At 38.6% G+C, this 9,820-nt stretch overlaps 1 pseudogene; it reads right to left on the reverse strand.

Moving 5' to 3' along the window:
- Positions 1-5,283: 5,283 nt before the first annotated feature.
- On the reverse strand, positions 5,284-5,377 carry LOC122033138 (annotated as a pseudogene).
- Positions 5,378-9,820: the final 4,443 nt, after the last annotated feature.

Below are 9,820 nucleotides of genomic sequence, written 5' to 3' on the forward strand. Positions count from 1 at the left end.
CATATATGCAGGAGAGTCTGTCAAACAAAATGCAGTTCAACCACCTAAGAATGATGAAATTCACAAGTCACAGAATGAAGAGTTCAAACATTTGGGAGAAAATATTAATAGCATAGTTTCAAAATGGTTCAAGGAAGACCTTCCTCCTACACAGACAATATCTAGTGTAAATGATAATGATATTAAGTTGAGAAGTGGCAACAATCATGAAGAACTTCTGAAAAAAGATTTGTTTAGGATTGAGGAGAAGAATAATAGAAGACCTCAAGAACTCAGTTCCATTACTCCAAGAAGTTCCCAAAGGCCATAAGTACCTTTTCCTCAACGGTCGATGACACCTACACTAGATAAGTAAGTTGGACCTCCTCCGCAAGCTCAAAGGGAATATGGGAAAAAGGAAGTACCTTTCCAAAGACCTTCACTAAAGGTTCCTTTTCCACAAAGGCTAGTCAAGGTCAATGAAAATGAAGACTTTGGCAAATTCTGTAACACTAATATGGTTGAGTGTAGATTTCTGGATGTATATGAAGATGAGGACTCTTTAGATGAGGATTGTGATGATAATGCACTGGGCAACAAGTTTTCAGATTTACCTTCTGGGTTTATAGGATGTTATGATGAAATTGAATTTTCAGATGATGAATGTAATGTGGTAGATCAACTTAAAACTGTAAATGAAGTTTGTGATCCTCCTATATATGATTCTCCCTCTGAGGATATTGATATTGGCTGATTTTTTGATGATTATGTTGATGATGATGTTATGAAAGGAAGTGTAGGGAGCTATGTTGTGGAAGAAGCATCTCAAGAATCACCTCCTTTATCCATACAACCTTCCGAGATTATGAGAGTTGCAAGGATTGAACATGTTGTGGATGAATGTGTAGGGACTTGTGCAATAGAAGCAAAGCCCCAAGAATCACCACTTTTACTTACACCACCACCTGAGCTAGAGCTAGAGCCAATACAAGATTCAGAAGTCACATCCACATGTTTAGAACTTTCAAGTATCTCTCAGCAATGCAAGGTTAGTATTTCTAGTGATCTTTTGGAAAACTTTATAGTGCTACCTATAATTGTTTTGTTGGATATGATTCAATTTTTGATACATATTCAATTCATACTAATACGGTTCTAGTTCCTTCTTACATTACATGCTTGTGGGAGGTTTGCCTTTCTTTTGGGTGTGTAGGTTTTCAAGAGGCCTATAGTTGGAAGCTCAGACTGAATCGTCTTCGACCACTTGAAAGAACTTCAAAGAAGACGAAGATGGAGAGAGTTATACTTTACTTTGTAGCTCCTTTGATGAAAGCTCTCTTCACAATAAGAGCCCTTGGTAGGAGGGTGTTGAAATATCTTACCCCTCCTAGAGCGAGATTTTGATGAATCTAATGAGGTGGTCGAGCTAATGACCTTAAACAAGCGCTTCTTGGGAGGCAACCCAAGTTCTTTCTCATTTTTGTCTTTAGTTATTTCTTGTTTTCATTTCTTTCCTCATAATAAGCATGTATCCTCTACTTAATTTTTGTTGTCAATTTTCTTTTATAGGACTCAAAGATTAGGAGGAGTACAATTTCATGATGGAGAAGTTAATGGCATGGGCATTTGGCACGCATCAGTTGGTAACATCTCTTACTTTTAATCTCCTCCATATTATTTTCTTTTAGTTTTCACTGGGACAATGAAAAGTTTATGTCTGGGGGGATGCATTAGATGCATTTGGTTTAGTTTAGTTTTTTCTTATTTCTTTTGCATAATAAAATTTTTGCTAGTTGCATCTTATATCACATCATGATTATTTGTTCCTTATTGCAAAATGCTAGCAAGTTTATTCTAGATTCCATGTGGTTTGTTGGCTACTTATGGTGCTATTATGTTTAGTGATCTATCTTTTTCTATCTATGATAGCATGAAGTGAGCAATGTTTTTACTACAAGAGTTTAAGTATTGGCCTTATTTTAGGATCTCTATACACTATGCCTATTTTTGATGGTTGATAACTCTAAAATAGTCATGATTCATAGAATTGGACTAGTACTTGTGCTTCTATGGTGACCTCTTAACTACATTTTGGTTACTGGATAAACTCAGATCATGTAAGCTCATTTGGAAAAATCAATCCCAAAAATAAAAAAAATAAAAAAATAAAAAGATGAAGGTTTGTTCAAGTTTGATACTTTGCAAACATTCAAAGAAAAAATAAGGGATAAAAAAATAGTTATTGAGAGTGGAAACTAGCAATTCACCCCTTTGAGATCGAGTTAGGTTACTGGGGAAATGAATGCTATGTTTCTCTTGATACTGAGTATTTCTTTGAGACCTTGTGTGGACGATGCATAGCATTTTTGTAGGGAACAAACCTTACATGTGGCAGGTAAGTGCCTATCGCCGGAAGCATAAGGAACACAATTTTATGACGACTTGACTAGACTTAGGGATTGAAACTTGATAAATTTAGGTCACTTTCGCACTGAGCACGGAGGACTACTACTTAGGTCATACTCAAACTAGTTTTGTATCTTGCTCACCAATGAAATCATTTGATAGGATTAGATTGATTTGCTAGAGATTATGATGCACTATTTAACCACATGAATTTAGATTATGGGGTTTGCTTGAGGACAAGCAAAGGTTTAAGTCTAGGAGTGTGATGTGCGTAGATCTTATAATCATTTATACATGTTTTGACGAACATTCACTTACCTTATTCACGTATATTATATGCATGTTCACGTCTCTTAGCATATATTTTGCATAAATACTCTTTTGTTCAGAGATCTACTCTTTGTATGTTTTCTTGTTGACAGGACACGATTTGGAGCAAAAATGAGCTTAAGTGGAGTCTAGAGCTTCCAAGGTGTCCGGGTCGTGTGGGATTTCTAACACTGTAGACCAAAAGTTAAATGACCATAACTTTCTGGTCAATTGGAGTTATGAGTCAATCCAGATATCAAAATGTAGATAACCTCAATATCTAAAACTCTTATGAAGACTTCAACTAGAGAAAACCAAGTCTTGAAGGTCTAAAGTTCGTTTCTATGAGACATGGCCTTGGCTCACGGCCGTGTCAAATCCTGCACTGCACACGAAGAGTAAAATAGGCATAACTTTGTGATCCAATGGAGTTTTGGGCTGTTCATTATACCAAATTGTAGCTAACTTTAAGATTGACAACTTTGATGAAGACCTAAACTCAAGAATACCATGTTAAGATGTGATAAAATGGTCTACAAGTTCACATGCCCTTGATGCACGACTGTGACAATTCGCATGGCCGTGCGGTGTATCCAGAGCAAAAGGAAGACACGGCCGTGCGGATTCGCATGGCAGTGCCACTTAACCAGAAGAGAGGAAGAGTATGACCATGCAAATTCACACGGCCGTGCCACTTAACCAGTGCAGAAGATAGGCAAGGTCGTTTCAACTCGCACGGACGTGCCACTTGACCAGTGCAAAAGATAGGCATGGTCGTGCCAACTCGCACGACCATGCCCCCTAACCAGTGCAGAAGATAGGCACGACCGTGTCAACTCGCATGGCCATGCCACTTAACCAGTGCAGAAGATAGGTATGGCCGTGCGGATCTCACACGGTCGTGACACGGCCATGTGGTGCCCGTACCTTACCCTATAAAAGGGTCAAGAACCCTAATCATTGGGGGATCTTTGGTTCAGGACTTCGACCAACTCATCAGGAAAGGGTTCTACCCTTCGGGGGAAACCGTAGACCTTCATCCACCGCCGTCCCTAGATGTTCCGTCCATCTCTAGAGCAAGGAGGCATCTCCAAGACATCAGAAACCCCGACAAGCATCTCTTCTTCCCCTTCTTCTCACATTACTTCATGTTTTGGGGTTGTTCTTCCCGCGCAATTGAGTAGATCTCCTCTTATGGGATTAGGGAGTATTTGTAATGTGATGGAGATGCAGAACTATGTAGATTCACCACATTTATATTTAATGCCATGTTAATGCCTTATTCGTGCATTGTGTGTGTGACGTATTTATATTTCTTTGCATGCTTCGTTGATTGATGTAGAGGATTGTTAATCATGCAAAGGGGATGCCCTATAGCGTATTGACCAAGGTACCCTAGTGACAAGGGTAACCCTTTTTGGACGTCTAAGACGTTCCCTTAAAAGGAGAAACAATCCCTTTGGATTTGCCGCTCTCGTAGAGAGAGTGCTCTAGATCGTACACCCGAGGGACCCTAGTGACAAGGGTAACCCGTTCACAGACGTCTAGGACATTCTCTTGGAAGGAGAGGCAATTCCTCCATAAGGAAGTAGGAAATCGTACCAAATCTCTACCTTTATCCTTATTGTTATTTACTTAACATGTACCCTTGTGATCTACCGAGGTGCCCTCGTGACAGGGGTTAACCGTTACAGGATTTCACAGGAATCATCTCTATTCGATACTTAGGGGTATTGACCAATTCAACTTCCTGCAAGAGCATGGACATAGAGGGCAGAAATTAAGCAATCTATGTAACATCTCCTAGCATTATAATGAAACCGAAATCCTAGAATTCATCTCCCGAAGCTCATTCCCTCCGAGATCAATTCTCTCTCTTCCCTCTACTCTTTCCTTTACTTTTACGTTCGTCTAGATAATTCGCCGTGCGAAGTTAACTAGTGCTTAATCAACATTCCCTGTAGATATTATAATCTTATATATTACTAACGATGAATCCGTACACTTGCGGAATCGTAACATTTTTGGCGCCGTTGCCGAGGACTGTTTTCGATTAACATTAGTTGATTAGCATATGAGTTACTCTAGACCTTTTTTTTTTTTTTTGCATTTTCTTTCTTATTTTCATTATGCATTTTTTTTCTTGTCTTTAACTCTGCATTTTTAGTTTTCTTGTAATTTTTTTTAGATACCATGAGCACTAACATGTCATGCAGGTCCTTAAGAGATTTCTCTGCACCCATTTCTACAAGATTTTTATCTCCCATTCTGTAGCCTCATATTGAAGCAGAAAATTTTCAACTAGATCCAGAGTTAATTTTCATGATACAAGGTCACAAATTTGGAGAAGAAGTATCAGAAAGTGCTTATCTGTACCTTGAAACATTTCTAGAGCTTTGCGATATGGTGAATTGAGAAGGAGTGTTAGCTGATGCAGTTTGATTGATAGCATTTCTTTCAGTATCAAAGATTAAGCAAGGACTTGGTTATATTCCCTCCATCCTCAAAGCATCACAAGTTGGAAACAATTGGAGAAGCAATTTTTAGATCATTTTTTCCCTCCAAGTAGAACAATTTATATGAGGAATTACACCATAAATTTTGCTCAGGCATATGGAGAATCATTATTTGAAGCATGGGGCAGATTCAAGAGTCTACAAAGATAGTGCCCTCATCATGGTTTGGAGAAATGGCTGACCTTGCACCTATTTTATAGGGGAATTTCTTTCTCAGATAAGTATTTGTTAGATTTATCAGCTGGAGGTTCTTTTATGGACAAGAGTGTAGACGAAGCATATACATTGATTGATCAAGTAGCATTGAACCTCTATGAATGGTCAAGCAAAAGTTGGATGGAATCTCCCTCAGAAATTCAAGAAGTACAAGCCATATATGCAAGAGAGCCTATCAAACAAAATGCAGTTCAACCACCCAAGAATGATGAAATTCACAAGTCATAGAATGAGGAGTTCAAACATTTGGGGGAAAAAGATTAATAGCATAGTTTCAAAATGGTTCAGGGAAGACCTTCCTCCTACATAGACAAGATCTAGTGTAAATGATAATGATATTAAGTTGAGAAGTGGCAAGAATCATGAAGAACTTCTAAAGAAAGATTTGTTTAGGATTGAGGAGAAGAACAATAGAAAACCTCAAGAACTCAGTTCCATTACTCCAAGAAGTTACCAAAGGCCATAAGTACCTTTTCCTCAACGGTTGATGACACCTACACTAGATAAGCAAGTTGGACCTCCTCCGCAAGCTCAAAGGGAATATGGGAAAAAGGAAGTACCTTTCCAAAGACCTTCACTAAAGGTTCCTTTTCCACAAAGGCTAGTGAGGGTCAATGAAAATGAAGACTTTGGCAAATTCTGTGACACTAAGATGGTTGAGTGTAGATTTCTGGATGTATATGAAGATGAGGACTCTTTAGATGAGGATTATGATGATAATACAGTGGACAACAAGTTTTCAGATTTACCTTCTGGGTTTACAGGGTGTTATGATGAAATTGAATTTTCAGATGATGAATGTAATATGACAGATCAACTTAAAACTGCAAATTAAGTTAGTGATCCCCCTATAAATGATTCTCCCACTGAGGATATTGATGTTGGTCGATTTTTTGATGATTATGTTGATGATGATGTTATGAAAGGAAGTGTAGGGAGCTGTGTTTTGGAAGAGGTATCTCAAGAATCACCTCCTTTGACCACACAACCTTCCGAGATTATGAGAGTTGCAAGGATTGAACATGTTGTGGACGAATGTGTAGGGACTTGTGCAATAGAAGCAAAGACCCAAGAATTACCACTTTTACTTACACCACCACCTGGGCCAGAGCTAGAGCCAATATAAGATTCAGAAGTCACATCCACATGTTTATAACTTTCAGGTAGCTCTCAGCAATGCAAGGTTAGTATTTCTAGTGATCTTTTAGAAAATTTTATAGTGCCACCTATAATTGATTTTGTTGGATGTAATTCAATTTTTGATACATATTCAGTTCATACTAATATGGTTCTAGTTACTTCTTACATTACATTCTTGTAGGAGGTTTGCCTTTCTTTTGGGTATGTAGGTTTTCAAGAGGCCTATAGTTGGAAGCTCAGACTGAACCGTCTTCGATGACCTGAAAGAATTTCAAAGAAGATGAAGATGGAGAGAGTTATACTTTACTCTATAGCTCTTTTGATGAAAGCTCTCTCCACAATAAGAGCCCTTGATAGGAGGGTGTTGAAATATCTTACCCCTCCTAGAGTGAAATTTCGATGAATCTAATGAGGTGATCGAGCTAATGACCTTAAACAAGCGCTTCTTGGGAGGCAACCCAAGTTCTTTCTCATTTTTGTCCTTAGTTATTTATTGTTTTCATTTCTTTCCTCCTAATAAGCATGTATCCTCTACTTAATTTTTGTTGTCAATTTTCTTTTATAGGACTCAAAGATTAGGAGGAGTACAATTTCTTGATGGAGAAGTTAATGACATGGGCATTTTGCACGCATCACTTGGTAACTTCTCTTACTTTTAATCTCTTCCATATTATTTTTTTTGTTTTTATTGGGACAATGAAAAGTTTAAGTCTGGGGGGTTGCATTTGATGCATTTGATTTAGTTTAGTTTTTGCTTATTTCTTTTGCATAATAAAATTTTTGTTAGTTACATCTTATATCACATCATGATTGTTTGTTCCTTATTGCAAAATGCTAGCACGTTTATTCTAGATTTCATGTGTTTTATTGGCTACTTATGGAGCTATTATGTTTAGTGATCAATCATTTTCTATCTATGATAGCATGAAGTGAGCAATGTTTTTACTACAAGAATTTAAGTATTGGCATTATTTTAGGATCTCTATACACTATGCCTATTTTTGATGGTTGATAACTCTAAAATAGTCATGATTCATAGAATTGGACTAGTACTTATGCTTCTATGGTGACCTCTTAACTACATTTTGGTTACTGGATAAACTCGGATCATGTAAACTCATTTGGAAAAATCAATCCCAAAAATAAAAAATAAAAAATAAAAAAATGAAGGTTTGTTTAGGTTTGATACTTTGCAAACATTCAAAGAAAAAATAAGAGATAAAGAAATAGTTGTCGTGAGTGAAAATTTGCAATTTACCCCTTTGAGACCGAGTTAGGTTACTGGGGAAATGAATGCTATGTTTCTCTTGATACTGAGTATTCCTTTGAGACCTTGTGTAGACGATGCATAGCATTTTTGTGGGGAACGAACCTTGCGTGTGGAAGGTAAGTGCCTATCGCCGGAAGTATAAGGAACACAATTTTATGACGACTTGACTAGACTTAGGGATTGAAACTTGATAAATTTAGGTTACTTTCGCACTGAACACGGAGGACTACTACTTAGGTCATACTCAAACTACTTTTGTATCTTGCTCACCAATGAAATCATCTGATAGGATTAGATTGATTTGCTAGAGATTATGATGCACTATTTAACCACATGAATCTAAATTGTGGATTTTGCTTGAGGACAAGCAAAGATTCAAGTCTGGGGGTGTGATGTGCGTAGATCTTATGATCATTTATACATGTTTTGACGAACATTCACATACTTTATTCACGTATATTCTATGCATGTTCACCTCTCTTAGCATATATTCTGCATAAATATTCTTTTGTTCAGATATCTGCTCTTTGTATGTTTTCTTTTTGATAGGACACAATTTGGAGCAAAAATGAGCTTACTTGGAGTCTAGAGCTTCCAAGCTGTCCAGGCCGTGTGGGATTTCTAACACTGCAGACCAAAAGTTAAATGACCATAACTTTCTGGTCAATTGGAGTTATGAGTCAATCCAGATATCAAAATGTAGATAACCTCAATATCTAAAACTCTTATGAAGACTTCAACTAGAGAAAACCAAGTCTTGAAGGTCTAAAGTTCGTTTCTATGAGACACAGCCTTGGCACACGCCCGTGTCAAATCCTACACTGCACATGAAGAGTAAAACAGACATAACTTTGTGGTCCATTGGAGTTTTGGGTTGTTCTATATGCTGAATTGTAGCTAACCTCAAGATATATAACTTTGATGAAGACCTCAACTCAAGAATACCACGTTAATATGTGATAAAAAGGTGTACAAGTTCACACACCCTTGATGCACGACCGTGACAATTCGCACGGGTGTGTGGTGTATCCAGAGCAGAAGGAAGACACGGCCGTGCGGATTCGCATGACCATGCCACTTAACCAGAAGAGAGGAAGAGCATGGCCATGCAGATTTGCATGACCGTGTCACTTAACCAGTGCAGAAGATAGACATGGTCATGTCAACTCGCACGACCATGCCACTTGACCAGTGTAGAAGATAGGCCTGGCCGTGCCAACTCGCACGCCCGTGCCACCTAACAAGTGCAGAAGATAGGCATAGTCATATCAACTTGCACGGCCGTGCCACTTGACCAGTGCAGAAGATAGGCATGGTCATGTGGATCTCACACGGCGGTGACACGGGTCGTGCGGCGCCCGTACCTTACCCTATAAAAGGGTCAAGAACCCTATTCATTGGGGGATCTTTGGTTCGGAACTTCATCCCTCTCATTAGGAAAGAGTTCTCCCCTTCGAGGGAAACCCTAGAGCTTCATCCACCGCCATCCATAGATGTTCCGTCCATCTCCAGAGCAAGGAGGCATCTCCAAGACATCGGAAACCCATGCAAGCATCTCTTCTTCCCCTTCTTCTCACATCAAGGGTTGTAAGTATGTTTTACTTCATGTTTTTGGGTTGTTCTTCCCTCGCAATGGAGTAGATCTCCACTTCTGAGATTAGGGAGTATTTTTAATGTGATGGAGATGCAGAAATATGTAGATTCACCACATTTCTATTTAATGACATGTTATTGCCTTGTTCGTGCATTGTGTGCGTGACGTATTTATATTTCTTTGCATGCTTTGTTGATTGATGTGGAGGATTGTTAATCACGCAAAGGGGATGCCCTAGAGTGTATTGACCAAGGTACCCTAGTGATAGGGGTAACCCTTTCCGGACGTCTAAGACGTTCCCTTAAAAGGAGAAACAATCCCTTTGGATTTACCGCTCTCGTAGAGAGAGTGCTCTAGATCGTACACCCGAGGGGCCCTAGTGACAAGGGT

The sequence above is a fragment of the Zingiber officinale genome, chromosome 11A, assembly GCF_018446385.1.
Source record: "Zingiber officinale cultivar Zhangliang chromosome 11A, Zo_v1.1, whole genome shotgun sequence".
NCBI lineage: Eukaryota > Viridiplantae > Streptophyta > Magnoliopsida > Zingiberales > Zingiberaceae > Zingiber > Zingiber officinale.